Here is a 5053-nt window from a genome sequence, read left to right as displayed (position 1 = left end):
GATACATGTTGGTAAAGGCTAACTGTCCATATTCACATAGAGACACAGTGTAATCTCTGAGCCCAATATACAGAGAAAGGAGGAAAAAAGCTAGAATTCTATGCACTACTACACAGGGGCCTAGCACCCTCCAGCTTCCAGCAGAGCTAAGGGAGCATAAGGTTTTTCTTTTTTTCCCACAGAGCATGGTGGTGTTGATTCCATAGTTTTTGTGGAGACAGGAAGGGATAAAAATGAATTTGGAACAGAAAGGGGTAGAGATTCTTGTCCCACTGAATTCAGCTCAAGGTATTTCCCTCCCACCCCCAAATAAGTTGTGAACCATGGTATAAAGGAGAAAAGAGACCTCAAAAACAGGGCGACTGAACACAAGAGGAGGAAAAAAATAAATAAATAAAGACTGCAACTTGCTCCCAGGGACTGGAGAAAATTAAAAATGGTTGGAATCCATCAGTGTTCCATTAGTCATCTGCTCCTTCATCTTCCTCTCCTTCCTCCCCCTCATCATCATCTTCATCTTCTTCACCTTCATCCTCATCCCCTTCTTCATCAATGTCTTCCAATCCTTCTTCCTCTTCATCGCCGTCGTCATCCTTTTCTCCTTCCCCTTCCTCATCATCCATGTCAGGAACCAAGTAGTACTGTAATGGATTTGGCCAAATATCATCTTTGATGACTTCTCCTAACTCATCTGCACCTGCATCAGAATGATCAGTAAACCAGGTGAAAAGCTTTCTGGTTCCTCATGCTGTCTCTTCCTGCTGGCTTTATTCTGTGTTTGACTTGATCATTACGTCAAATCCTTTCCAGATTTTCATTTGATTTCAGCGGACTTAGAAGATGGATCACCACTCTCATACAGATGAAATTCTTTGCAGAGAATTTTATTTTCAAAGTAAGGGTTTTTATCAAAATAAAAACCTATTCTGTAACCTTTCTTTGGAATTGGAATGAAAACTGACCTTTTCCAGTCCTGTGGCCACTGCTGGGTTTTCCAAATTTGCTGGCATATTGAGTGCAGCACTTTCACAGCATCATCATTCAGGATTTGGAAGAGCTCAACTGGAATGCATCACCTCCACTCGCTTTGTTCGTAGTGATGCTTTCTAAGGCCCACTTGACTTCACTTTCCAAGATGTCGGGCTCTAGATTAGTGATCACATCATCATAATTATCTGGGTCGTTAAGATCTTTTTTGTACAGTTCTTCTTGTGTATTCTTGCCACCTCTTCTTAATATCTTCTGCTTCTGTTAGGTCCAGACCATTTCTGTCCTTTATCGAGCCCATCTTTGCATGAAATGTTCCCTTGGTATCTCTAATTTTCTTGAAGAGATCTCTAGTCTTTCCCATTCTGTTGTTTTCCTCTATTTCTTTGCATTGATTGCTGAAGAAGGCTTTCTTATCTCTTCTCGCTATTCATTGGAACTCTGCATTCAGATGCTTATATCTTTCCTTTTCTCCTTTGCTTTTCGCCTCTCTTCTTTTCACAGCTATTTCTAAGGCCTCCTCAGACAGCCTTTTTGCTTTTTTGCATTTCTTTTCCATGGGGATGGTCTTGATCCCTGTCTCCTGTACAATGTCACGAACCTCATTCCATAGTTCATCAAGCACTCTATCTAGCAGATCTAGGCCCTTAAATCTATTTCTCACTTCCACTGTATAATCATAAGGGATTTGTTTTAGGTCATACCTGAATGGTCTAGCGGTTTTCCCTACTTTCTTCAATTTGAGTCTGAACTTGGTAATAAGGAGTTCATGATCTGAGCCACAGTCAGCTCATGGTCTTGTTTTTGTTGACTGTATAGAGCTTCTCCATCTTTGGCTACGTAAAATATAATCAATCTGATGACCATCTGGTGATGTCGATGTGTAGAGTCTTCTCTTGTGTTGTTGGAAGAGAGTGTTTGCTATGACCAGTGCATTTTCTTGGTGAAACTCGATTAGTCTTTGCCCTGCTTCATTCTGCATTCCAAGGCCAAATTTGCCTGTTACTCCAGGTGTTTCTTGACTTCCTACATTTGCATTCTAGTCCCCTAGAATGAAAAGGACATCTTTTTTGGGTGTTAGTTCTAAAAGGTCTTGTAGGTCTTCATAGAACCGTTCAACTTCAGCTTCTTCAGCATTACTGGTTGGGGCATAGACTTGGATAACTGTGCTATTGAATGGTTTGCCTTGGAGACGAACAGAGATCATTCTGTCGTTTTTGAGATTGCATCTAAGCCAGGCTTCAGCAATACGTGAGCCGTGAAATCCCTGATGTTCAAGCTGGTTTTAGAAAAGGCAGAGGAACCAGAGATCAAATTGCCAACATCCGCTGGATCATGGGAAAAACAAGAGAGTTCCAGAGAAACATCTATTTCTGCTTTATTGACTATGCCAAAGCCTTTGACTGTGTGGGTCACAATCAACTGTGGAAAATTCTGAAAGAGATGGGAATATCAGACCACCTGACCTACCTCTTGAGAAATCTGTATGCAGGTCAGGAAGCAACAGTTAGAACTGGACATGGAACAACAGACTGGTTCCAAATAGGAAAAGGAGTACATCAAGGCTGTATATTGTCACCCTGCTTATTTAACTTATATGCAGAGTACATCATGAGAAACGCTGGGCTGGAAGAAACACAAGCTGGAATCAAGATTGCCGGGAGAAATGTCAATAACCTCAGATATTCAGATGACACCACCTTTATGGCAGAAAGTGAAGAGGAGCTTAAAAGCCTCTTGATGAAAGTGAAAGAGGAGAGTGAAAAAGTTGGCTTAAAGCTCAACATTCAGAAAATGAAGATCATGGCATCTGGTCCCATCACTTCATGGGAAATAGATGGGGAAACAGTAGAAATAGTGTCAGACTTTAATTTTTGGGCTCCAAAATCACTGCAGATGGTGACTGCAGCCATGAAATTAAAAGACACTTACTCCTTGGAAGAAAAGTTATGACCAACCTAGATAATATATTCAAAAGCAGAGACATTTCTTTGCCAACTAAGGTCCGTCTAGTCAAGGCTATGGTTTTTCCAGTCGTCATGTATGGATGTGAGAGTTGGACTGTAAAGAAGGCTGAGCACTGAAGAATTGATGCTTTTGAGCTGTGGTGTTGTAGAAGACTCTTGAGGGTCCCTTTGACTGCAAGGAGATCCAACCAGTCCATTCTGAAGGACGTCAGCCCTGGGATTTCTTTGGAAGGAATGATGCTAAAGCTGAAACTCCAGTACTTTGGCCACCTCATGTGAAGAGTTGACTCATTGGAAAAGACTCTGATGCTGGGAGGGATTGAGGGCAGGAGGAGAAGGGGAGACAGAGGATGAGATGGCTGTATGGCATCACGGACTCGATGGACGTGAGTGTGAGTGAACTCCGGGAATTGGTGATGGACAGGGAGGCCTGGCGTGCTGCGATTCATGGGGTCACAAAGAGTCGGACACGACTGAGCGACTGAACTGAACTGATTCTGTAACCTGATTTAATGTCTTCAAATTCTGTCACTTCAACTCTTGTCAAATAATGCAGCGCCTCTTCATCCTCCTCACCAAGCAGTGCAGACACTTGTGGCTTGTTAACAAATTTTGTTTCCCAAAAATTTGGGATTTTGGCAATCAATTCTGACCTCTTCTGAAAAAATGGTTAGCGGAGTTTATTATATTTCTGTTCTACTTTCAAAAATCTCCTCACTGGCTTGTTCATTAAGTGTGTCTATTTCGTTTTCTACTTCATCAATATGTTCAATTGCTTCTTGCTGTTCTTTTTCTTCCTTCAACAAGTTTGAAGAAGCAGATGCCTCATCTGGCCTGGAGGCACGAGTCAGCCTGGCTTTCTTCAGTTTCTTCGCTTGGGGTGGAAGAGAAGACTGGTGTCTGGGGACCATGCTGGGGAAAAAAAGCCAAGAATCCTCCCAGGAGAAGAGAGAGGAACTGCGAGCTCAGAGAACTCTTTTCATTACATTTTAAATTTTGTTATTTTACTGAACATATCTGTGGTTCAGTTTAGTTGCTCAGTCATGTCCGACTCTTTGCGACCCCATGAGCCACAGCACGCCAGGCCTCCCTGTCCATCACCAACTCCTGGAGTTCACTCAAACTCATGTCCATCCAGTCGGTGATGTCATCCAACCATCTCATCTTCTCTCATCCCCTTCTCCAGCCTTCAATCTTTCCCAGCATCAGGGTCTTTTCAATTGAGTCAGCTCTCTGCATCAGGTGGCCAAAGTATTGGAGTTTCAGCTTCAACATCAGTCCTTCCAATGAACACCCAGGACTGATCTCGTTTATGGTGGACTAGTTGGATCTTCTTGCAGTCCAAGTGATTCTCAAGACTCTTCTCCAACACCACAGTTCAAAAGCATCAGTTCTTCAGCACTCAGCTTTCTTTATAGTCCAGCATGACTACTACATCCATACATGACCATTGGAATAACCATAACCTTGACAGATGGACCTTTGTTGGCAAAGTAATGTCTCTGCTTTTTAATATGCTGTCTAGGTTGGTCATAACTTTCCTTCCAAGGAGTAAGTGTCTTTTAATTTCATGGCTGCAATCACCATCCTCAGTGATTTTGGAGCCCAGAAAAATAAAGTCAGCCACTGTTTCCCCATCTATTTGCCATGAAGTGATGGGACCAGATGCCATGATCTTAGTTTTCTGAATGTTGAGCTTTAAGCCAACTTTTTCACTCTCCTTTCACTTTCATCAAGAGGCTCTTTTGTTCTTCACTTTCTGCCATAAGGGTGGTGTCATCTGCATATCTGAGGTTATTGATATTTCTCTCAGCAATCTTGATTCCAACTTGTGCTTCTTCCAGCCCAGCGTTTCTCATGATGTACTCTGCATATAAATTAAATAAGGAGGGTGACAGTATACAGCCTTGATGTACTCCTTTTCCTATTTGGAACCAGTCTGTTGTTCCATGTCCAGTTCTAACTGTTGCTTCCTGACCTGTATACAGGTTTCTCAAGAGTCAGGTCAGGTGGTCTGGTATTCCCATCTCTTTCAGAATTTTGCACAGTTTATTGTGATCCACACAGTCAAAGGCTTTGGCATAGTTAATAAAGCAGAA

At 42.3% G+C, this 5053-nt stretch overlaps 1 pseudogene; it reads right to left on the bottom strand.

Annotated features, from left to right (window-relative positions):
* Positions 1–393: 393 nt before the first annotated feature.
* On the bottom strand, positions 394–3865 carry LOC128051235 (protein SET-like; annotated as a pseudogene).
* Positions 3866–5053: the final 1188 nt, after the last annotated feature.

This window comes from Budorcas taxicolor, chromosome 7 (genome assembly GCF_023091745.1).
Source record: "Budorcas taxicolor isolate Tak-1 chromosome 7, Takin1.1, whole genome shotgun sequence".
Lineage (NCBI taxonomy): Eukaryota > Metazoa > Chordata > Mammalia > Artiodactyla > Bovidae > Budorcas > Budorcas taxicolor.
The sequence above is the reverse complement of the archived record's forward strand: the minus strand, read 5'-3'. Positions and strand labels throughout refer to the sequence as shown.